This window comes from Oncorhynchus masou, chromosome 31 (genome assembly GCF_036934945.1).
Source record: "Oncorhynchus masou masou isolate Uvic2021 chromosome 31, UVic_Omas_1.1, whole genome shotgun sequence".
NCBI lineage: Eukaryota > Metazoa > Chordata > Actinopteri > Salmoniformes > Salmonidae > Oncorhynchus > Oncorhynchus masou.
Window position 1 is genome coordinate 50,593,108 of NC_088242.1, and position 26,536 is coordinate 50,619,643.

A 26,536-nucleotide genomic window follows, 5' to 3' on the forward strand; every position below is an offset into this window, starting at 1 on the left:
TTCCTTGCAGATAACCATGATTGACAGAGGAAGAACAATGATTCCAAGCCCCACCCTCCTTTTGAAGCTTCCAGTCTGTTATTCAAACTCAATCAGCAAGACCGAGTGACCTGCAGCCTTGTCCTCGTCAACACTCACACCTGTGTTTACGAGAGAATCACTGACATGATGTCTTTTGTGACATGGCTAAAATGCAGTGGAAATGTTTTTGGGGGGATTCAGTTCATTTGCATGGCAAAGAGGGACTTTGCAATTAATTGCAATTCATCTGATCACTCTTCATAACATTCTGGAGTATATGCAAAATGCCATCATACAAACTGAGGTAGCAGACTTTGTGAATAGTAATATTTGTGTCATTCTCAAAACTTTTGGCCACGACTGTACATCCAATTTGCCCAGTAGAGTGTTGGAGGCTATTTTGTAAATGACATTGCCGAAGTCAAGGATCAGTAGGGTAGTCAGTTTTACGAGGGTATGTTTGGCAGCATGAGTGCAGGATGCTTTGTTGCGAAGTAGGAAGCCGATTCTAGATTTAATTTTGGATTGGAGATGCTTCATGTGAGTCTGGAAGGAGAGTTTACAGTCTAACCAGACACCTAGGTATTTGTAGTTGTCCACGTATTCTAAGTCAGAACCGTCCAGAGTAGTGATGCTAGACAGGCGGGCGGGTGTGGGCAGAGATCGGTTGAAGAGCATGCATTAAGGCTTGGACCCAGTGACTCCCCTCCTCTTCCTCTGGACATCGAGGGAGGTCCGGCATACTCGGTTCTGGATTCGAGGCATCGGCTGAGGCGTCTCCTGTCCCTCATCGACTGGGAGGGGTACAGCCCAGAGGAGCGGTGAGGGGTTCCTGTGATGGGCATCCTGGACAATTCGCTGACCAGGGATTTTCACCGCCGGCGCACTGACCGACTCGCACTGCATCCCTGTGGTCGTCTCAGAGGCCGGTGACGTCCTGCTCGGGGGAACGAGAGGGGGTACTGTCATGGATCCCTCCGGTACTGCTGCTCATTCTGTTCACCAGCTCCGGAGGTCTACGTCACCGGCCTTCGAGGCGACACTGAATTTGATTCATGACCACCAACCCCGGACTGTCTTGTCTCATTATGCACAGCTGGTTCCCATTCCCCAATTAGCATGTGTATATATGTGCCTTCTATTCCGCATTGTCCTTGTTGATTATTTCCCCATGTCAGTTTTTCTTGTGAGTACAGTACCTGTGCTCTGTTGTATCGGCTTTCGTGCTACGTGTTTTTGTACACTTGTTATTACTGGTCTCGTCCCATGTATTATTTATAGGTTTACACCTCGCTCTTTTGTTTGGGGTACATACCTGTGTTTTGGGACGAAGCCCAAAACAAACACGTGTATATATTATATATATGCAGAGGATTTTTCAAAGATTGCTGTTGACGCATATCCCACGGTAGTTATTGGGGTCAAATTTGGATTGAGGTGATCAGTCCCTGGTTCTAAATATTGGGGAAGATGCCAGAGCTAAGGAGGATGTTAAAGAGTTTAAGTATAGCCAATTGGAATTTATGGTCTCTGTATTTTATCAGTTCATTGAGGACAGCATCAACTCCACAGGACTTTTTGGGTTGGAGGGTTTGTATTTTGTCCTGTAGTTCATTCAATGTAATTGGAGAATCAAGTGTGTTTTGGAAGTCTTTAATAGTTGATTCTAAGGTTTGTATTTAATCATGTACAGTTGAAGTAGGAAGTTTACATACACTGAGGTTGGAGTCATTGAAACTTTTTTTTCAACCACTCCACAAATTTTTTGTTAACAAACTATAGTTTTGGCAAGTCAGTTAGGACATCCACTTTGTGCATGACACAAGTCATTTTTCTAACAATTGTTTACAGACATATTATTTCACTTAAAATTCACTATCACAATTCCAGTGGGAAAGAAGTGTACATATTCTAAGTTGACTGTGCCTTTAAACAGCTTGAAAAATTTCAGAAAATTATGTCATGGCTTTAGAGGCTTCTGATAGGCTAATTGACATCATTTGAGTAAATTGGAGGTGTACCTGTGGATGTATTTCAAGGCCTACCTTCAAACTCCGCCTCTTTGCTTAACATCATGGGAAAATCAAAAGAAATCAGCCAAGACCTCAGATAAAAATTGCAGACCTCCACAAGTCTGTTTTATCCTTGGGAGCAATTTCCAAATGCCTGAAGGTACCACGTTCATCTGTACACACAATAGTACGCAAGTATAAACACCATGGGACCACACAGCCATCGTACCGCTCAGGAAGGAGACGCGTTCTGTCTACTAGAGATGAACGTACTTTGGTGCGAGAAGTGCAAATCAATACCAGAACAACAGCAAAGGACCTTGTAAAGATTCTGGAGGAAACAGGTACAAAAGTATCTATATCCACAGTAAAACGAGTCCAATATTGACGTAACATGAAAGGCCGCTCAGCAAGGAAGAAGCCACTGTTCCAAAACCGCCATGAAAAAGCCAGACTACGGTTTGCAACTGCACATGGGGACAAAGATCGTACTTTTTGGAGAAATGTCCTCTGGTCTGATGAAATAAAAAGCTTGTTCGCAAATGGATCTTCCAATTGCACAATGACCCCAAGCATACGTTCAAAGTTGTGGCAAAATGGCTTAACAAAGTCAAGGTATTGGAGTGGCCATCACAAAGCCCTGACCTCAATCCTATAGAATGTTTGTGGGCGGGTGAGATTAGGGAGGCCTAAAAACCTGACTGAGTTACACAAGTTCTGTCAGGAGGAATGGGACAGAATTTACCAAACTTATTGTGGGAAGCTTGTGGAAGGCCACCCGAAACGTTTGACCCAAGTTGAACAATTTAAAGGCAATGCTACTAAATACTAATTGAGCGTATGTAAACTTCTGACCCACTGGGAATGTGATGAAAGAAATCAAATCTCAAATAAATAATTCTCTATTATTCTGACATATTACATTCTTAAAATAAAGTGGTGATTGTAACTGACCTAAGACAAGGAATTTGTACTGAACGTCAAGAATTGTGAAAAATCGAGTTTAAATGTATTTGGCTAAGGTGTATGTAAACTTTCGACTTCAACTGTGTATTTTTTTGCTGTTTTCTTTATTTTAGAGCCAAAAAGATTGTGAATCTGTTGCGTTTTAACCATATGTCTCAGTTTTGGATAGATAACTGTTCATGTGGTTGTTAAGTGTATTCCCATTTTTCCCCAGAAGTGGTTAGTCTATAGATTCTTCAATTACATTGTGCTGATTACTGACGTACTGTTCCTTCTTCTTCCGTTGTGTATTTCTGTTGTCACGATCGTCGTTAGGAGCGGACCAAAATGCAGCGTGGTATGTGTTCATGATGATTTTTTAATTAAAGAAAGCACTGAACACGGAATACAAAACAATAAACGAATAACGACCGTGAAGCTATAATGAGAACTGTGCTGAAACAAGCAACTAACATAGACAAATCACCCACAAACAAACAGTGAAACCCAGGCTACCTAAGTATGATTCTCAATCAGAGAAAACTAATGACACCTGCCTCTGATTGAGAACCATACTAAGCCGAAACATAGAAATCCCAAAATCATAGAAAAACAAACAGACTGCCCACCCCAACTCATGCCCTGACCATACTAAATAATGACAAAGGAAGGAAAAAGGAAAGGTCAGAACGTGACATCTGTATTGTTTTAGGCTCAAGTACTCTGGGTCTCTATGTTTTTGGTTGGATAGGTTTCTCAATTTCTTTCTTAGGTTTTTGCATTCTTCATCAAACCATTTGTAATTGATGATAATTTTCGGTTTTCTGTCTGACATTTTTAGATTTGATAGGGAAGCTGAGAGGTCAAATATACTGTTTAGGTTTTCTACTGCCAAGTTTACAACTTCACTATTACAGTGAAACGTTTTGTCCAGGAAGTTGTCCAAAAGGGATTGAATTTGTTGTTTTTTGGTAGGTTTCCACACTACTTTCCTTCCATCTGTAGATTAATATTATTCAATTCCTTTGGCTTTGATGCCTCATGATATAGTTTCGCTCTGTTCAAGAAGACTGGGATTTTGCTGGGATCTGATAGGGGTGTCAGTGAGCTGACTGTGAATGCTCTGAGAGACTCTGGGTTGAGGTCAGTGATAAAGTAGTCTACAGTACTACTGCCAAGAGATGAGCTATAGGTGTGCCTCTCTCTCCTTCTGTAGTGTGATCAAAGGTTGAGAGAGTGTATGCTACTGATGTGAAGAGTCTGGCCCTTTGTGTTCATATGTAAATGTGGCCTTTGCCACCACAGGCCTGAGAGACCGAGATGATAATTTTTTATGATTCCTCTGTGACATTTCCATATGGCTGACGAATGGTGAGCCAAGACACGCACATCTGTTAAGAGGCCAACCGTCTGACCCCTCAGAGCGTGTCCCCTTCTGCTGATCAACGATAGCATACCCAGAGTTTATTAAACTGAAATGGCACTACATGAAGGGGTAATTTCACTATTTTTTGTTGTTGTTGATATCCACCGTTAATCAGCCTATTTTGCAAATACGCCTTGTAGTTATCCCACTGGAAAGCCTGTGTTTACTTCCTGGCAAAGTCTCAGGATCATGCAAAATGCTATGAAATGCCCCTTTAATGTGATGGTTTCCCCCTGCATCGCTCTCTAATCGAAGGAGCTATTTCCTTGGGGGAGCTAGCTGATACAGTCAACAGAGGCTCTCACAACCCTAGGTCAGTGTACCACCAGTGTGTGTGTGTGTGTGTGTGTGTGTGTGTGTGTGTGTGCACCACTGGGTGGGTGTATACATAAAGTGAGAGTGCTTTTGTTCTAATAATCTGACACTAATGCCCTCTGTCTCCTCCCCTCCACCTGATATCCTTATGGCACCGTGGGGGATTGTATCCCCGTCCTCACCTCCCACCAACCTGAACACACACACGAGCGCACACATGTCCCATTGGGTTTCAGGGATGGAGATACCTTGGGTTGAGTCCCAAAGGGGATCAGTGGAGGGTTAAATCACGACATCCCCCTCTCCTCTTCAGACTCTTCACTCTTCTTCTCTCATACTTCTCCCTCCCCCCTCTCTCACATACTCTCTGTCTCTCTCTCACTGTCTCTCTCAATCTCTGTCTCTCTTTCTCGCACTCTCTCTGTCTCTCACTCTCTCTACCACATATGTGACAATGACCTATTCTCTTCTCTAGAAAGACAGTAGGGTGGATGCTGTTTATGAGTCACCCTGGAGATTGATAGAAGACAATGCCATTCATATCCTACTGTATGTACACTACCATGTTTCTCAGATGAATGAAAGTTATTTGAAAGATTGACATACAAATCTTGGATTACTGGTAGAAAACTATCCTTGAGGACATTATATTTTATACACCGTACCTAGACATTTTTTGAGCATGTCATCATTGCTGATTTAAATGTTTTCACTGTAGGCCTAAGCATAAGCATTGGTGCCAAAATATAATTGAGGGCCTTAAGTATCTCTGTATACATTCACAGCAATGCAATGCTCGTAGACATGTTTTGAGGATGTCATGTGGATTGGGATTGAACTTGTTTTAATTACTAGTGACCTACTCTCTGTGAGCCTTGTTTGTCTCCGCTCATCTTGATAATAGCCCACATCTCTCTCATATCTCCAATCACGTAGACTGCTTCAGGCAACGTCGTTCTCACATTTTAAAATATATAATGATGCCTACACACTGGGCACACACTGGTTGAATCAACGTCAAACGTTGAATTGATGTCTGTGCCCAGTGGTATGCTACTCCATATTAAAATAGGCTACTGCATTTTCCCATTGAAGTACTGACATCATCCAGGTAGAGTTCCTGTTTAGGCATAATGAAAACGATACCATCACACCGCAGAATATGTCAAATAACACTTAGATATGATCGATCCTCCGTTATGTTGTCAGATCTCTTCTGTTATGAACACATCTTTTGGACTGGGTGGCTGCGCCTGTCGCCCAATGAAAGTTCCGTATAGCGCCCCCTATAGACATCCGTCCAATCGAAGAGGACAAGGGCAGAGACGCAGCTGCCTGTCAGTTTCTTCCCTGCTCCTAGTTCCTGAGCACCCGGCGATGATCCAGGCGTGAGTCGTGAATGTACACCGACGGACGGATCGTTCGCTATTGCAGGTAAGAAGATGACAACTTCAGCGATTCTATATACCCCCCCCCCCCTAGAAAAGCTGTGTCTTTGCAGCACCGGGCAAAGCAAGGGGAATCAGTGTTGTTTACAATGATTGAGATGGGGACGAAGTGATGGAGCCTACCGCAATGCAGAATCGTGTACAATTTAGACAAGTTTATGCATCTTGCATCCTCGCTCTGTTATTCCCGACTGCAAAACTGAGACTATACAGATGATCTTGAATGGATGCTGTTTGCACATTGACATGAAACGTTATTCTGGGTGACTTTGGTAGCATGCATTTTCCGTGCACGGACAGACAAGACAGTGCGCTGGCTCCATGGTCTTGAAGGGAGGAATAGTGGGATTGCATTTTTATCCACAATACGGATGATTAGCTACACACCTGTGTACGTTGTTTAATGAATGACATTCATAAAACCTTAAACATATAAAATAGGCTAGCGGTGCTGCTTATCTATCCCTATTCGTTAGGATATCATTATTATAGGCTAGGCAGCAGGATATCTCATGCTTCTCCTATTCTTTCCTAGTAATTGATTTAGAAACAGTCGGCGATTTACTGTAAACAGACCAATCCCTGCAAGATGAACATTTTATTTATTATGAATTATACGCAGCAGAAAATATAGGTCGCTGGGTTCATTGTAGCCGACTAGTTGGAGCCCCAACAGACGGCGATAGCATATCCCAGCATCATCAGGAAATCACCTCAACCACAAGAATGTCAGCCAGGTTGTCAGCCAAGGTACCATGTCATGGGCGCGTCCTGCCTGGGTGTTCGCAGTATTTTTTGCAACTGAAGACTACACTGACGGCCTAGTCTGTACTATAATATATGAGGTATAAACGATTCAACATGACAGATGCTATGGACATGCTGGCCTCTTGGCCAAGAGCCAATTCAACCCAATGCATTCAGTTTCATAAATCTGACATGAACTGTCAGAAGGATTTCATGGGAATGCTTGTCATTTTGATAGGAATCCTATAAACTGGACTGCTCATGAAATGCATCCTCTGTTGTCCCGTGCCCTGCAAAGTCTGACCAAATTCCGACTTGGTGTGTGAGGAATGATAAGGCTTCTCCGGGCTCTTGCTGCTGTATACCATAACAGACCTGAGTTGAAGTAGAATTTATTGTCTCTCGGATACTTCAGCTACTAGATTGAGCTTGCCTGGCACAATGGTACCAGTGTAATAGTCCCGAAAGTAAGTTACTATGATGTCAGTAAATGTTTCCCTCGTTGCTTTGGAACAGTTTCAGCACAGTCAAAGCAGCCAGAGAAGCTATATGACAAACACATTACATAACAGTCACTGTCCCTCCAAGACATGTCTGGCTCTGCCCAGGACCATCATGTGCCCTATCATGCATTTCAAATTTGCAGCCTCAGTGGAGTTGGAGCTGTCCTTGGGTTTGAGGAGTCCTCTGTCAGTGTTTTTGTGACACATCTGAATCCAGAGATAGGTCCAGATAGGGCATCCTTTGAGAAATGCTCTCCAGCAGAAATGTAGCAAAGAAAAACACATTTTCTTCCATGTGCACCCGATCATGGGGCTCACTAAAATAAAGTTGCTTTGCATGTATGTAGTCCTATTCCCTCCAACACTTTTCTCTTTCCTTCCCGAATGACATGCATGAAACCCACGCAGAGTCGGATCTGTGTGGCGCATCACATCTACATGCATTTCGCTACACCTGCAAAAACATCTGCGAAATATGTGTATGTGACCAATAACATTTGATCTGTGGCTTTATCATGGTGTCGGTGAACCTCTTGAGTAGAGGAGACCAAATGCATTGGCTACACCAGTGGTTCCCGTAACTTTTTATAGTCCCGTACCCCTTCAACCATTCATCCTCCAGCTACGTACCCCCTCTAGCACCAGAGTCAGCGCACTCTCAGATGTATACAATACGTTTGTTAAACAAGAATGAGTGTCAGTTTTTGTCACAATTCCGCTCGTGGGAAGTGACAAGGAGCTCTTATAGGACCAGGGCACAAATAATAATATAATAATAATCAATACTTTTGCTCTTTATTTAACCATCTTACATATAAAACCTTATTTGTTCATGGAAAATTGTGAATAACTCATCACAGGTTAATGAGGATGGTGTGCTTGAATGGATACACATAACTCTGCAATGTTTGGTTGCATTGGAGAGAGTCTCAGTCTTAAATCATTTTCCACACACAGTCTGTGCCTGTATTTAGTTTTCATGCCAGTGAGGGTCGAGAATCCACTCTCACATTGGTACGTGGTTGCAAAGGGCATCAGTGTCTTAAAAGCACGATCTGCCAAGGCAGGATACTCTGAGCGCAGCCCAATCCAGAAATCGGGCAGTGGCTCCTGATTAAATTACATTTTCACAGAACCACTTGTTGCAATTTCGATAAGGCTCTCTTGTTCATATACCGGTAAGTGGACTGGAGGCAGGGCATGAAGGGATAATGAATACAGTTGTTTGTGTCATCCGTTTCGGCTATGTATCTGCGTAATTGCACACCCAACTGACTCAGGTGCTTCGCTATATCACATTTGACATTGTCCGTACGCTTGAGTTAATTTGCACAGAAAAAAATCATACAATGATGGAAAGACCTGTGTGTTGTCCTTGTTAATTCAGACAGAGAAGAGCTCCAACTTCTTAATCATAGCCTCAATTTTGTCCCGCACATTGAATATAGTTGCGGAGAGTCCCTGTAATTCTATATTCAGATCATTCAGGTGAGAAAAAACAACACCCAGATAGGCCAGATGTGTGAAAATGATGGTCAGTAAAGAAAACGTTAATAAGCTCGTCTCTCAATACTGTCAATTCTTTTCCCCTTGATAACCAGCGCACTTCTGTAGGTTGTTTAAGCATTACATTGTCACTGCCCATATCATTAGATAGTACAGATAGTGCAGAAAATAATTTCAGGGGCCTTGCTTTAACATGGTTAACCATTTTCACTCTAGTGTCCAAAACGTCTTTCAAAGCTGTCAGGCATTCCCTTGGCAGCAAGAGCCTCTCGGTGGATGCTGCAGTGTACCCAAGTGGCGTCGGGAGCAACTGCTTGCACGTGCATTACCACTCCACTATGTCTCCCTGTCATGGCTTTTGCGCTATCAGTACAGATAGCAACATGAGTAGCAGCTGCGTTTGTTTACATATGGACCGTTAGTGGAATTCCCGCGAGAGAGTAACGTTTAATGTGATTGGATGTTAATTATTTGACTGTGATACCTGTATTTGACATTGTGTCGTTATTTCGCTGAAGACTAGATGGTTGAATTTTATCTTTGGCAGTGAAATGAGGCTACTTAGACGAGAAAAAAACTTCACTCAAATGTATAGCCCCGTTGGAAAATATCAATATCTGTTTGAAAACGTGAAAAAAGTACAATAAATAAAAATTACAAATGAAAAAAAAAGAATATATATATATATATTTTTTAAATGTGAATAACATTTTTATTTGTTGTACCCCCGACAACATGGCGCATACCCCTGGGGATACACACACCCCAGTTTGGGAATACCTGGGCTACACAATAGAGCTTGGCCCTGCTACATGGTCTTGTTTATTATTCTGTCTTCTTGCCTATTAGGCATTATGCCAACCTCACAATTGCAACATCATCAAAACATGAACCATATGTTTATTTTCAGACTGAGATACTTTGAGTGTTGCTCTTTTTTGGTTGGACTACTTCAGTTCAGAAAGATGGTCCTTTTTGTGTGATATTACTGAATTGGTACAGCTCCATAACAAATTGACTAACCCTCTTAGCCTTAAATCAGTGATTTAGAAAGCAGGGAAGTTGAAGTCATGGATGGCTGCCATTTGAGATTAAAGTCATTCAAAGGACTTTTGTGAGATTTGATTTGTCCCAAGATATCCCTCCCCAAATCCAAGCTTTCCAAAGACCCTAGGGAGTCAAAGGATTAGCTGGTAAGAGAAAACTAATATAGTTGTTTTTTGAGATTTGGGTTTGATAATGAAGGTACTCTGGGTCTGGGACTCAGGTGTCGCTGTTTTCAAACCCCACTGATACTCTGTAATCTGAAAGTTAGCAATGTTAACAAGTTCATGTAAAATCCCATAGAGAATGCTAACCAAATGCTAACGAGCGCATTGCATTTTGTACAGTTTTTGACCTAAACTGTATAAGTATACAAATAAATAACACCTTAATTGGGGCGAGTGGGCTTGTGGTAATGGCTGGAGCAGAATAGTAGGTGGGATGGGATCAAATATGGTTTCCATATTTTTATGTAGCTATGCAAGTCAGTTATTAAGAACAATTTCTTATTTACAATGACGGCCTAGGAATAGTGGGTTAACTGCCTTGTTCAGGGGGAGAACGACAGATTTTTACCTTGTCAGCTTGGGCATTCGATCTAGCAACCTTCCGGTTACTGGCCATATGCCCGAACCTCTAGGCTACCTGCTGCCATGTTTGATACCATTCCATTTGCTCCATTGCAGCCATTATTATGAACCATCCTCCCCTCAGTAGCCTCCACTGCTACTCCCAGTTTGCTGCATGCAAAAAAATTATATTAGCCAGCAAGGTTCTTGATCCAAGAGGGGATTCTCTTCTAACCACTTCGCTAGATAGCTAACTAGCTACTAAATTAGCAAACCAAATGCACAACTGTGGAGCATTTAGCACATTTTAGACAGTTAACTTAATAGTTGTAAGATATCTAGCTGGCAAAAATGTAGTTGTGAAGTCCATACTGTAACTAGATCACCTGGTGCATTCTGCACAACAGTGAGTGACTCACAAGGCTCCGGTCTCTTGTCGCTGTGTGCTTGTAAACAAACACCACGTGACAGTTGACTGGGAACTATCATAAGCTTCATAATAATGTGACAGGTGAAAGGAAGAACGCAATGTTCTTTATCTCCTAACGTATTGCACAAGATGATTGCTGGTATTTACTTAAAAAGTAGCTACACATATTAAAATGAAATATTGTATTAACGGTATTGAATAACCATCCCATGTCTTTTTCCAAATACCCCAGCATACAGTATATACTGTATACCGCCCAAGCCTAACACACACACACACACACACACACACACACACACACACACACACACACACACACACACACACACACACACACACACACACACACACACACACACACACACACACAGCTCTAAGCCTAAGTGCTGTAACGATGGGGCAAAAACCCTTTCTCCTTTCCTTATCCCGCTGGCAAACATGTGACACTCTTGTCTTGGTGGTCTCTTCAGATTGCTCAGAAATTTCACCAAACCTCCATCAATAAAGAGAGGATCACTAATGGTACCGCTGGCTGGCTGGCTTTGTGAGAGAAACATGACGTCTTCTTCTCTCTCTTCTTCTGTTTGCTCGGAGACAGACCCCCCCTCTGTTCAATCCAGAGGGGGGGAAAGGCCCTCAGTCCGTCCCTACTGCCTTCTCTGTGCTCTCTATCGTCTTTGTATGTGTTTAGTCCCTACTGCCTTCTCTGTGCTCTCTATCGTCTTTGTATGTGTTTAGTCCCTACTGCCTTCTCTGTGCTCTCCATCGTCTTTGTATGTGTTTAGTCCCTACTGCCTTCTCTGTGCTCTCTATCGTCTTTGTATGTGTTTAGTCCCTACTGCCATCTCTGTCTGTGCCACAGGCCTGTCATTCTCTATGTCTGTGGGTTGTCCTTCTCGCTCATGTATCAGAAGGGTTGGTCCATTTAGCTCTTTGTTCGAACCCAGAGACAGAGAGAGAAATAAAGGTTGTCAGTTAGTCCCCGCTGCTATCTCTGTATGCGTATTGTCCCCACTGCCGATATGTACTGTATGTTAGTGATGTGCGGGTTGACTCATAACCTGTAGTCCCCGCTGCTATCTCTGTATGCGTATTGTCCCCACTGCCCGATATGTACTGTATGTTAGTGATGTGCGGGTTGACTCATAACCTGTAGTCCCTGCTGCTATCTCTGTATGCGTATTGTCCCCATTGCCGATATGTACTGTATGTTAGTGATGTGCGGGTTGACTCATAACCTGTAGTCCCCGCTGCTATCTCTGTATGCGTATTGTCCCCACTGCCGATATGTACTGTATGTTAGTGATGTGCGGGTTGACTCATAACCTGTAGTCCCCGCTGCTATCTCTGTATGCGTATTGTCCCCATTGCCGATATGTACTCTATGTTAGTGATGTGCGGGTTGACTCATAACCTGTAGTCCCCGCTGCTATCTCTGTATGCGTATTGTCCCCACTGCCGATATGTACTCTATGTTAGTGATGTGCGGGTTGACTCATAACCTGTAGTCCCCGGGCTATGTCCGCAGGGCATGGGGGTTTAGTATCATGAAATATTGTGTGGATGAAGGGTGGGCAGATTGAATAAAGAGAAAACAAGACCTTAAGAAAGTCCATGAATGTATAATTTTTGTGCAATTCATATTTGTAGGATACATGGAGGTTTTTCTTTCATTATTTCAGGCTATCTGGCATTAGTGCGTAAGCCTATGGCCTAACTATATGCGTGCCAAATAGCCTACAGGCCAGTCTCCAAATGCTTTTTGGGAACGGGCAGAAAAGTTAACGGAGATCCTCAGAGGCAAAAATGACAATATCGGCGTTTAAAGAGGATGACAGCAGTGTTATGTGTGATGGTTGTGAGGCGCTATACAAATTCGACAGCCACGAGACGGCGACTTAAAATAGGCCTATGGCACGTCAAGGGGAATGTAGCCTAGTGTTCAGATGAGTTAAATGGACACTGAAATCTGAACACTGACTGGAGGTTTAGAACCTCTCACATACTGTAGCTTTAATATGAACTCCTGCAAAATTAAGCATTTCACGCAGTAAAATAATACACCGAATGTAGGCTACATTTTGACTCAGGAACAGGAGTGGATAAATAGGATTTCTTTCTTTCATTATCTTGAGAGAATGTAAATGTCTGTAGAGGTGCTGTCTCTATCAGCTGACAGTATTTTAATCGAATATATTATGCAACCAAGTCGAACTGAAATCTAGTCAGTAACATGTTGGGTCGTTTTCACAGCTTTCTATATTTCATTGTTTTTACAAAGAAGCAGAGATGACAGAGAGAACTTGATCAACGTCAGAATGAAAGTTTCAATCTAGTTGTCACTCTATTCCATTGCTATGTTGAGCAAGGATTTATTTAGTCTTCTATGGCAACAAATAGGCTAATGACAGAAGAAGAGAATCTGCACGTAGCCTATTTAATTATAAACAAGTTGACTAACAAACAGCCGAGATATATCTAAATCCGGTGCTCGCTGTAAAAAAAAATATTGTTCTATATTTGCAGGTTAGAATAGGGGCGGGCCTCATATCATCACTTTATCACACACAGTCATGCGGGTTGCGGATGGGTTATTAGCAATTGCGGGTGGGTGCGGGTGAACAAACCGCTGACCCACACACCACTACTGTATGTGCTACAGGCTTGTCATTCTCTCTCTGTATGGGTCCTCCTCAACCCTGATTGTCCTGCCGCCGCCCCCACAGATGGAGGCCAAATGATGGTTTGCGGCTTTGAATCCAGATAACGTTTTCGGTGGCATTTCTGTGGGTGCCTACCTAGTACCTACCTGTGTCCAATGATTTCAGCTGCTTTAGTTTGTTGCTAGGGCTTAGAAGGGCTAGTTATTATCTTTAAGGAATCACTTATTTTCAAGGCACTGAACTTGAAGGGGTGCATTTAGTGTGTGTTTTAGTGTTTGTGTGGATGCGTGGATGCGTGACTTCCAGCCCTGCAACCCATAATGTGTCCACACCATCTCTATTTTCAGTATGATAGGTAACATAGCCCTTCCGACGAGTGGGACAATGATAGGTAACGTAGCCATGCCGAGGAGTGGGGCAATGATAGGTAACGTAGCTCTGCCGAGGAGTGGGACTATGAAAGGTAACGTAGCTCTGCCGAGGAGTGGGATTATGATAGGTAACGTAGCTCTGCCGAGGAGTGGGTTTATGATAGGTAACGTAGCTCTGCAGAGGAGTGGGATTATGATAGGTAACGTAGCTCTGCTGAGGAGTGGGACTATGATAGGTAACATAGCCCTGCAGAGTGGGACTATGATAGGTAACGCAACCCTGCAGAGGAGTGGGACTATGATAGGTAACATAGCCCTGCAGAGTGGGACTATGATAGGTAACGTATCCCTGCAGAGGAGTGGAACGATGATAGGTAATGTAACCCTGCAGAGGAGTGGGACTATGATAGGTAACGTAGCCCTGCAGAGGACTGGGACTATGATAGGTAACGTAGCCCTGCAGAGGAGTGTGATTATGATAGGTAACGTAGCCCTGCAGAGGACTGGGACTATGATAGGTAACGTAGCCCTGCAGAGGAGTGTGATTATGATAGGTAACGTAGCCCTGCAGAGGACTGGGACTATGATAGGTAACGTAGCCCTGCAGAGGAGTGTGATTATGATAGGTAACGTAGCCCTGCAGAGGACTGGGACTATGATAGGTAACGTAGCCCTGCAGAGGACTGGGACTATGATAGGTAACGTAGCCCTGCAGAGGAGTGTGATTATGATAGGTAACGTAGCCCTGCAGAGGACTGGGACTATGATAGGTAACGTAGCCCTGCAGAGGAGTGTGATTATGATAGGTAACGTAGCCCTGCAGAGGAGTGGGACTATGATAGGTAATGTAGCCCTGCAGAGGACTGGGACTATGATAGGAAACCTTGCCCTGCAGAGGAGTGGGACTATGATAGGTAACGTAGCCCTGCAGAGGACTGGGACTATGATAGGTAACCTTGCCCTGCAGAGGAGTGGGACTACGATAGGTAACGTAGCCCTGCAGAGGACTGGGACTATGATAGGTAACCCTAACCTGCAGAGGAGTGGGACTATCATAGGTAATGTAACCCTAACCTGCAGAGGAGTGGGACTATCATAGGTAATGTAACCCTGCAGAGAAGTGGGACTATGATAGGTAATGTAACCCTGCAGAGAAGTGGGACTATGATAGGTAATGTAACCCTGCAGAGAAGTGGGACTATGATAGGTAATGTAACCCTGCAGAGTGGGACTATGATAGGTAATGTAACCCTGCAGAGTGGGACTATGATAGGTAATGTAACCCTGCAGAGTGGGACTATGATAGGTAATGTAACCCTGCAGAGTGGGACTATGATAGGTAATGTAACCCTGCAGAGTGGGACTATGATAGTTAACATAGCCCTGCAGAGGAGTGGGACTATGATAGGTAATGTAACCCTGCAGAGGAGTGGGACTATGATAGGTAACATAGCCCTGCAGAGTGGGACTATGATAGGTAACATAGCCCTGCAGAGTGGGACTATGATAGGTAATGTAGCCCTGCAGAGGAGTGGGACTATGATAGGTAATGTAGCCCTGCAGAGGAGTGGGACTATGATAGGTAATGTAACCCTGCAGAGGAGTGGGACTATGATAGGTAATGTAACCCTGCAGAGGAGTGGGACTATGATAGATAATGTAATCCTGCAGAGGAGTGGGACTATGATAGGTAATGTCACCCTGCAGAGTGGGACTATGATAGGCAATGTAGCCCTGCAGAGTGGGACTATGATAGGTAATGTAACCCTGCAGAGTGGGACTATGATAGGTAATGTAACCCTGCAGAGTGGGACTGTGATAGGTAATGTAGCCCTGCAGAGTGGGACTCTAATAGGTAATGTAACCCTGCAGAGTGGGACTATGATAGGTAACATAGCCCTGCAGAGGAGTGGGACTATGATAGGTGATGTAACCCTGCAGAGGAGTGGGACTATGATAGGTAACATAGCCCTGCAGAGTGGGACTATGATAGGTAATGTAGCCCTGCAGAGTGGGACTATGATGGGTAACATAGCCCTGCAGAGGAGTGGGACTATGATAGGTAACATAGCCCTGCAGAGTGGGACTATGATAGGTAATGTAGCCCTGCAGAGTGGGACTATGATAGGTAACATAGCCCTGCAGAGTGGGACTATGATAGGTAATGTAGCCCTGCAGAGTGGACTATGATAGGTCATGTAACCCTGCAGAGGAGTGGGACTATGATAGGTAATGTAACCCTACAGAGGAGTGGGACTATGACAGGTAATGTAACCCTGCAGAGAAGTGGGACTATGATAGGTAATGTAACCCTGCAGAGTGGGACTATGATAGGTAATGTAACCCTGCAGAGGAGTGGGACTATGATAGGTAATGTAACCCTGCAGAGTGGGACTATGATAGTTAATGTAGCCCTGCAGAGTGGGACTATGATAGGTAATGTAACCCTGCAGAGTGGGACTATGATAGGTAATGTAACCCTGCAGAGGAGTGGGACTATGATAGGCAATGTAACCCTGCTGAGGAGTGGGACTATGATAGGTAATGTAACCCTGCAGAGTGGGACTATGATAGGTAATGTAGCCCTGCAGAGTGGGACTATGATAGGTAATGTAACCCTGCAGAGTGGGACTATGATAGGTCATGTAACCCTGCAGAGGAGTGAGACTATGATAGGTAATGTAACCCTGCACAGGAGTGGGACTATGATGGGTAACATAGCCCTGCAGAGGATTAGGACTATGATAGGTAACATAGCCCTGCAGAGTGGGACTATGATAGGTAATGTAGCCCTGCAGAGTGGGACTATGATAGGTAACATAGCCCTGCAGAGTGGGACTATGATAGGTAATGTAGCCCTGCAGAGTGGGACTATGATAGGTCATGTAACCCTGCAGAGGAGTGGGAATATGATAGGTAATGTAACCCTGCAGAGGAGTGGGACTATGATAGGTAATGTAACCCTGCAGAGAAGTGGGACTATGATAGGTAATGTAACCCTGCAGAGTGGAACTATGATAGGTAAAGTAACCCTGCAGAGTGGGACTATGATAGGTAATGTAACCCTGCAGAGTGGGACTATGATAGGTAATGTAACCCTGCAGAGTGGGACTATGATAGGTAATATAACCCTGCAGAGGAGTGGGACTATGATAGGCAATGTAACCCTGCTGAGGAGTGGGACTATGATAGGTAATGTAACCCTGCAGAGGAGTGGGACTATGACAGGTAATGTAACCCTGCAGAGAAGTGGGACTATGATAGGTAATGTAACCCTGCAGAGTGGGACTATGATAGGTAATGTAACCCTGCAGAGGAGTGGGACTATTATAGGTAATGTAACCCTGCAGAGTGGGACTATGATAGGTAATGTAACCCTGCAGAGTGGGACTATGATAGGTAATGTAACCCTGCAGAGTGGGACTATGATAGGCAATGTAGCCCTGCAGAGTGGGACTATGATAGGTAATGTAACCCTGCAGAGTGGGACTATGATAGGTAATGTAGCCCTGCAGAGTGGGACTATGATAGGTAATGTAACCCTGCAGATTGGGACTATGATAGGTAATGTAACCCTGCAGAGTGGGACTATGATAGGTAATGTAACCCTGCAGAGTGGGACTATGATAGGTAACATCGCCCAGCAGAGGAGTGGGACTATGATAGGTAATGTAACCCTGCAGAGGAGTGGGACTATGATAGGTAACATAGCCCTGCAGAGTGGGACTATGATAGGGTACGTAGCCCTGCAGAGTGGGACTATGATAGGGTACGTAGCCCTGCAGAGTGGGACTATGATAGGTAACATAGCCCTGCAGAGTGGGACTATGATAGGTAATGTAGCCCTGCAGAGTGGGACTATGATAGGTAACATAGCCCTGCAGAGGAGTGGGACTATGATAGGTAATGTAGCCCTGCAGAGTGGGATTATGATAGGTAACATAGCCCTGCAGAGTGGGACTATGATAGGTAACATAGCCCTGCAGAGTGGGACTATGATGGGTAATGTAGCCCTGCAGAGTGGGACTATGATAGGTAACATAGCCCTGCAGAGTGGGACTATGATTGGTAACATAGCCCTGCAGAGTGGGACTATGATAGGTAATGTAACCCTGCAGAGAAGTGGGACTATGATAGGTAATGTAACCCTGTAGAGTGGGACTATGATAGGTAATGTAACCCTGCAGAGGAGTGGGACTATGATAGGTAATGTAACCCTGCAGAGTGGGACTATGATAGGTAATGTAGCCCTGCAGAGTGGGACTATGATAGGTCATGTAACCCTGCAGAGTGGGACTATGATAGGTAATGTAACCCTGCAGAGGAGTGGGACTATGATAGGCAATGTAACCCTGCTGAGGAGTGGGACTATGATAGGTAATGTAACCCTGCAGAGTGGGACTATGATAGGTAATGTAACCCTGCAGAGTGGGACTATGATAGGTAATGTAACCCTGCAGAGTGGGACTATGATAGGTAATGTAACCCTGCAGAGTGGGACTATGATAGGTAATGTAGCCCTGCAGAGTGGGACTATGATAGGCAATGTAACCCTGCAGAGTGGGACTATGATAGGTCATGTAACCCTGCAGAGGAGTGGGACTATGATGGGTAACATAGCCCTGCAGAGGAGTGGGACTATGATAGGTAACATAGCCCTGCAGAGTGGGACTATGATAGGTAATGTAGCCCTGCAGAGTGGGACTATGATAGGTAACATAGCCCTGCAGAGTGGGACTATGATAGGTAATGTAGCCCTGCAGAGTGGGACTATGATAGGTAATGTAACCCTGCAGAGTGGGACTATGATAGGTAATGTAGCCCTGCAGAGTGGGACTATGATAGGCAATGTAACCCTGCAGAGTGGGACTATGATAGGTCATGTAACCCTGCAGAGGAGTGGGACTATGATGGGTAACATAGCCCTGCAGAGGAGTGGGACTATGATAGGTAACATAGCCCTGCAGAGTGGGACTATGATAGGTAATGTAGCCCTGCAGAGTGGGACTATGATAGGTAACATAGCCCTGCAGAGTGGGACTATGATAGGTAATGTAGCCCTGCAGAGTGGGACTATGATAGGTCATGTAACCCTGCAGAGGAGTGGGACTATGATAGGTCATGTAACCCTGCAGAGTGGGACTATGATAGGTAATGTAATCCTGCAGAGTGGGACTATGATAGGTAACATCGCCCTGCAGATGAGTGGGACTATGATAGGTAATGTAACCCTGCAGAAGAGTGGGACTATGATAGGTAACATAGCCCTGCAGAGTGGGACTATGAAAGGTAATGTAGCCCTGCAGAGTGGGACTATGATAGTTAACATAGCCCTGCAGAGTGGGACTATGATAGGTAATGTAGCCCTGCAGAGTGGGACTATGATAGGTAACATAGCCCTGCAGAGGAGTGGGACTATGATAGGCAACATAGCCCTGCAGAGTGGGACTATGATAGGTAATGTAGCCCTGCAGAGTGGGACTATGATAGGTAACATAGCCCTGCAGAGGAGTGGGACTATGATAGGTAACATAGCCCTGCAGAGTGGGACTATGATAGGTAATGTAGCCCTGCAGAGTGGGACTATGATAGGTCATGTAACCTTGCAGAGGAGTGGGACTATGATAGGTAATGTAACCCTGCAGAGAAGTGGGACTATGATAGGTAATGCAACCCTGCAGAGAAGTGGGACTATGATAGGTAATGTAACCCTGCAGAGTGGGACTATGATAGGTAATGTAACCCTGCAGAGGAGTGGGACTATGATAGGTAATGTAACCCTGCAGAGTGGGACTATGATAGGTAATGTAACCCTGCAGAGTGGGACTATGATAGGTAATGTAACCCTGCAGAATTGGACTATGATAGGTAATGTAGCCCTGCAGAGTTGGACTATGATAGGTAATGTAGCCCTGCAGAGTGGGACTATGATAGGTAACGTAGCCCTGCAGATTGGGACTATGATAGGTAACATAGCCCCGCAGAGTGGGACTATGATAGGTGACATAGCCCTGCAGAGTGGGACTATGATAGGTAATGTAGCCCTGCAGAGTGGGACTATGATGGGTAATGTAGCCCTGCAGAGTGGGACTATGATATGTAATGTAGCCCTGCAGAGTGGGACTATGACAGGTAATGTAGCCCTGCAGAGTGGGACTATGATAGGTAATGTAGCCCTTCAGAATGGGACTATGATAGGTAATGTAGCCCTGCAGAGTGGGACTATGATAGGTAATGTAGCCCTGCAGAGTGGGACTATGATAGGTAATGTAGCCCTGCAGAGTTGGACTATGATAGGTAGTGTAGCTCTGCAGAGTGGGACTATGATAGGTAACATAGCCCTGCAGAGTGGGACTATGATAGGTAACATAGCCCTGCAGAGGAGTGGGACTATGATAGATAATGTAACCCTGCAGAGGAGTGGGACTATGATAGGTAATGTAGCCCTGCAGATTGGGACTATGATAGGTAACATAGCCCCGCAGAGTGGGACTATGATGGGTAATGTAGCCCTGCAGAGTGGGACTATGATAGGTAACATAGCCCTGCAGAGTGGGACTATGATAGGTAATGTAGCCCTGCAGAGTGGGACTATGATGGGTAATGTAGCCCTGCAGAGTGGGACTATGATATGTAATGTAGCCCTGCAGAGTGGGACTATGATAGGTAATGTAGCCCTGCAGAGTGGGACTATGATAGGTAATGTAGCCCTGCAGAGTGGGACTATGATAGGTCATGTAACCTTGCAGAGGAGTGGGACTATGATAGGTCATGTAACCCTGCAGAGGAGTGGGACTATGATAGGTAATGTAACCCTGCAGAGAAGTGGGACTATGATAGGTAATGTAACCCTGCAGAGAAGTGGGACTATGATAGGTAATGTAACCCTGCAGAGTGGGACTATGATAGGTAATGTAACCCTGCAGAGGAGCGGGACTATGATAGGTAATGTAGCCCTGCAGATTGGGACTATGATAGGTAACATAGCCCCGCAGAGTGGGACTATGATGGGTAATGTAGCCCTGCAGAGTGGGACTATGATAGGTAACATAGCCCTGCAGAGTGGGACTATGATAGGTAATGTAGCCCTGCTGAGTGGGACTATGATGGGTAATGTAGCCCTGCAGAGTGGGACTATGATATGTAATGTAGCCCTGCAGAGTGGGACTATGATAGGTAATGTAGCCCTGCAGAGTGGGACTATGATAGGTAATGTAGCCCTGCAGAGTGGGACTATGATAGGTAACATAGCCCTGCAGAGTGGGACTATGATAGGTAACATAGCCCTGCAGAGTGGGACTATGATAGGTAACATAGCCCTGCAGAGTGGGACTATGATAGGTAATGTAGCCCTGCAGAGTGGGACTATGATAGGTAACATAGCCCTGCAGAGTGGGACTATGATAGGTAATGTAGCCCTGCAGAGTTGGAATATGATAGGTAATGTAGCTCTGCAGAGTGGGACTATGATAGGTAATGTAGCCCTGCAGAGTGGGACTATGATAGGTAATGTAACCCTGCAGAGGAGTGGGACTATGATAGGTAATGTAGCCCTGCAGAGTGGGAATATGATAGGTAATGTAGCCCTGCAGAGTGGGACTATGATAGGTAATGTAGCCCTGCAGAGTGGGACTATGATAGGTAATGTAGCCCTGCAGAGTGGGACTATGATAGGTAATGTAGCCCTGCAGAGTGGGACTATGATAGGTAATGTAGCCCTGCAGAGTGGGACTATGATAGGTAATGTAGCCCTGCAGAGTGGGACTATGATAGGTAATGTAGCCCTGCAGAGTGGGACTATGATTGGTAATGTAGCCCTGCAGAGTGGGACTATGATAGGTAATGTAGCCCTGCAGAGGAGTGGGACATAAAATTCTTCAGTCAGGAAAGTCGATCAGCTGTTTTTACGATATCGAAGTCCCATTGCAATTTTTATTCTTCGTTCTCAATATCACAAGGCGGTTTGAAAGTGATATTTGTCATTTACTTGTTTAAGACTGATGACTTTATGGATAACAGTTTTTGGGTGAAAAGACTTTATAATGGAATAATGCATCACAATCAGAATGCCTGAGGAAGATTTGTTACAATGTCACGTAATTGTATGTCATGTGTCTTTTTGACATTGAAGCTTGTAAATTGTGTGTGCGTGTGTGTGTGCGTGTGTGTGTGCGTGTGCGTGTGCGTGTGCGTGTGCGTGTGCGTGTGCGTGTGTGTGTGTGTGTGTGTGTGTGTGCGTTCCCCAGTCCTCATCAGTGTGATTCTGTTTGCTGATAAAGCGCTGAGACTTCCTCAGTCATATAGAGTTAGTCCCTTCAAGTTGTCTGTCTGCCAACGAGACGTCTCATTCTAAATCAGATTGCCGCCTTTCATTAAGATAATGTTCCATTAGACAAAGAGGACCTTTGGGAAATTGACTCCATATCTGCCTCCATTGTCGCTTCCGTAGGGTAATAAGATGACATTGGTTAATGTCAGATACGTCTGGTGCTGTATTGGCTGAATGTATTGGTACACTTAAAAAGAAAAAAGGGTTCCAAAAGGGTTCTTCGGCTGTCCTCATATGAGAACCATTTTTGGTTCCATGTAGAACCCGTTTTGGTTCCGGGTAAAACTATTTTGGGTTTTACACTTTGTGCAAAGGGTTTTTACATGGAACCCAAAAGGGTTCTACCTGGAAACAAAAGGGTTCTACCTGGAAACAAAAAGGCTTCTTCAAAGGGTACCCCTGTTTTAGGTTCTAGTTTGTACCTTTTTTTCTGAGAGGGTAGAGGTGTTGATTGTAACTGAGAAATGTGTTTGTCTAGTAGGCTTATATCACTCATAGGACACATTCCCAAATGTCACCCTGTTTCCTTTATAGTACACTACTTTTGACCAAGGGCCATAGCGATTTTCTTATAGGGAATAGGGGGACATTTATAACGTATCATATAGAAGTAGTGATGAAATCATGTTATAGGTGATGACTCTATGGTCCATTCAAACTACCCCAAAGCATTGCTTTCCATAACATCTTCATGCAAACATCATCAGACTTGGACTGTTGGTTGTACAGTACTTTATATTTGGGTTTGTAACTGGGTTAAATTTGACAGAGGATTGAACCTCTGATTCGTCTCTTGACTTCCTATGGAGATATTTTTAGTTTTTACAATACAAAGTACATCTTTGGGGAGAAGTAGATCACACAGGGTCGCTGTCTCTCTGTCTCTCTCTGCGTGTCTCTCTCGCTGCATCTCTCTCTCTCTCTGTGTGTCTCTCTCTGCTTGTCTCTCTCTCTGCATGTCTCTCTCTCTGCGTGTATCTCTCCCTACGTGTCTCTCTCTCTGCGTCTCTCTGCGTCCCTGTCTCTCTCTGCGTGTCTCTCTCTCTCTCTCTGCGTGTCTCTCTCTGTGTCTCTGTCGCTCTATCTGCGTGTCTCTCTCTGTGTCTCTGTCTCTCTCTCTGCGTGTCTCTCTCTGCGTCTCTCCCTGTGTCTCTGTCTCTCTCTCAGTCAATAGTAGAAATGTAATAAATATAAAAAGCTAAACATGGAAAATGAAACTATAACTATCTTATAACTAAATAAATGTCATCTTCACCATTACATCAGTACTACAACTACCATCATCATTACTACTACTACTACCACCACCATCATCATTAAACTGCTATCATTACCATCACCCTACTACCCATTCCACTACTATTTGGAATGATAATCACAACAATAATAATCGTAATAACAATGATACTAATAATAAGTAAGTTAGTATTTACTATGCACATGTTATTATCCAGTATCCCTCAGGCTATGGCAGGCAAACACATATTTGGCTGCAAGAAGAGCCATTACTCCTTCACCCATGAGTATTTTTAGTTTTTCCTCTGGGATTAATAAGTAAAATTTGGAATAAATGTAGTCATTTCTGTGAATAATGAATCTTTTGGTGAGGAATATTTATCACAGTAAAGGAGAAAGTGCATTTCTGTTTCTACCTCCCCTATCGTACAGTGACCACATACACACTCCTCTTTGGGTAGCCATGTCATTTTATGTCTACCAGTTTCTATTGCCAATTGGTGGTCACTCGGTCTTCACTTGGTAAGGATCTGTCTCTGCTTCGTATCTCTGACAGAGTAGAGATCCTCAGCCAATTCATATTCTCTGTTTATGGCCAGATAGCAATTTAGTCGGCTTTTGGATTTTGTTTAGTTTTTCCAATGTTGTAAATATGAGTCCTTTGATTGGTTCATGATTTTGTTTATTGGAAATATTTATTTTGAAGACCTACATGCATTAGTTAATGTCCTACATGCATTAGTTAATGTCCTACATGCATTAGTTAATGTCCTACATGCATTAGTTGGTGTATTTCTTTGGACTTGTATAATGTTCCGACAGAATTCAATTGGATGTTTGTCCCACATTTAAAAGTCCAGTTTATTGAGTGGCCCCCAAACCTCACTTCCGTAAAGAGCTATTGGTAGGATTACACTGTCAAATTCTTGTTCCAAATTCTAATTTGGATGTTTATTTTGAATAATTTCCCTTTTATTGCGTACAATGCTCTGCAGGCTTTTTCTTTGAGTGCATTCACTGCCATACGAGTTTCCCGATGCAGATATGGTCAGACCAAGGTATGAGTCATTTTGTGTGTGTTCAATTATGGTGTTGTTCAGGGTGAATTTATATGAGTGTTTTTTGGGGGGGAAATCGTGATTTTCGTTTTTTTTGTAAATTTACTGCCAGGGCCCAATTATGGCAATATTGCTATAGAATGTTAATGTTCTGTTGAAGACATTATTTGGTTGGTGACAGAAGTCATACACCTTACCACCAAACCCACTTTGGAGAATTTTATAGAATAGCCCTTCATGCTAAATAGAATCTTTTTTAAAGTCAATAAAGCAAACAAGGATTTTGCCCTCTTTTTTTTGTTGGTAGATGTGTTTATTAATTAGTGTGTGTAAGGTGTATATATGGTCACTCACTCACTCACTCACTCACTCACTCACTCACTCACATATATGTATATACAGTGTGGCAAAAAAGTATTTAGTCAGCCACCAATTGTGCAAGTTCTCCCACTTAAAAATATGAGAGAGGCCTGTAACGTTTTCTGTAAGTCTTCACAAGGTTTTCACACACTGTTGCTGGTATTTTGGCCCATTCCTCCATGCAGATCTCCTCTAGAGCAGTGATGTTTTGGGGCTGTTGCTGGGCAACACGGACTTTCAACTCCCTCCAAAGATTTTCTATGGGGTTGAGATCTGGAGACTGGCTTGGCCACTCCAGGACCTTGAAATGCTTCTTACGAAGTCACTCCTTCGTTGCCCGGGCGGTGTGTTTTGGATCATTGTCATGCTTGCAAGATTCATCCATGTTTCATCTTCAATGCCCTTGCTGATGGAAGGTTTTCACTCAAAATCTCACGATACATGGCCCCATTCTTTCTTTCCTTTACACGTCCTGGTCCCTTTGCAGAAAAACAGCCCCAAAGCATGATGTTTCCACCCCCATGCTTCACAGTAGGTATGGTGTTCTTTGGATGCAACTCAGCATTCTTTGTCCTCCAAACACGACGAGTTGAGTTTTTACCAAAAAGTTATATTTTGGTTTCTTCTGACCATATGAAATTCTCCCAATCTTCTTCTGGATCATCCAAATACTCTCTATCAAACTTCAGACGGGCCTGGACATGTACTGGCTTAAGCAGGGGGACATGTTTGACACTGCATGATTTGAGTCCCTGGCAGCATAGTGTGTTACTATTGGTAGGCTTTGTTACTTTGGTCCCAGCTCTCTGCAGGTCATTCACTAGGTCCCCCCGTGTGGTTCTGGGATTTTTGCTCCCGTTCTTGTGATCATTTTGATCTTGCATGGAGCCCCAGATCGAGGGAGATTATCAGTGGTCTTGTATGTCTTCCATTTCCTAATAATTGCTCCCACAGTTGATTTCTAAAAAACCAAGCTGCTTACCTATTGCAGATTCAGTCTTCCCAGCCTGGTGCAGGTCTACAATTTTGTTTCTGGTGTCCTTTGACAGCTCTTTGGTCTTGGCCATAGTGGAGTTTGGAGTATGGCTGTTTGAGGTTGAGGACAGGTGTATTTTATACTGATAACAAGTTCAAACAGGTGCCATTTTACAGGTAACGAGGGGAGGACAAAGGAGCCTCTTAAAGAAGAAGTTACAGGTCTGTGAGAGCCAGAAATCTTGCTTGTTTGTAGGTGACCAAAAGCTTATTTTCCACCATAATTTGCAAATAAATTCTTAAAAAATCCTACAATGTGATTTTCTAGATTTTTTTTCCTTATTTTGTCTGTCATAGTTGAAGTGTACCTATGATGAAAATTACAGACCATATTTTTAAGTGGGAGAACTTGCACAATTGGTGGCTGACTAAATACTTTTTTGCCCAACTGTATGTATATATATATATATATATAGGCTTGGCTCGACTATTTTCAATATCCTTCCCTGGCAATTTAAATACCAATTCTGTTCTACAAATAGCTCATTATATTTTGTTCACTATAGCCCGATGTTAAA

At 43.8% G+C, this 26,536-nt stretch overlaps 1 protein-coding gene across 1 annotated transcript in view; it reads left to right on the top strand.

Moving 5' to 3' along the window:
- Positions 1-6,039: 6,039 nt before the first annotated feature.
- Positions 6,040-26,536, top strand: part of LOC135524087 (contactin-1a-like) — a 125,139-nt gene continuing 104,642 nt past the window's right edge. The window contains exon 1 of the mRNA XM_064951289.1: positions 6,040-6,153. The gene's annotated coding sequence lies outside the window, so the exon portion shown is untranslated. The remainder of the gene's footprint in view (positions 6,154-26,536) is intronic.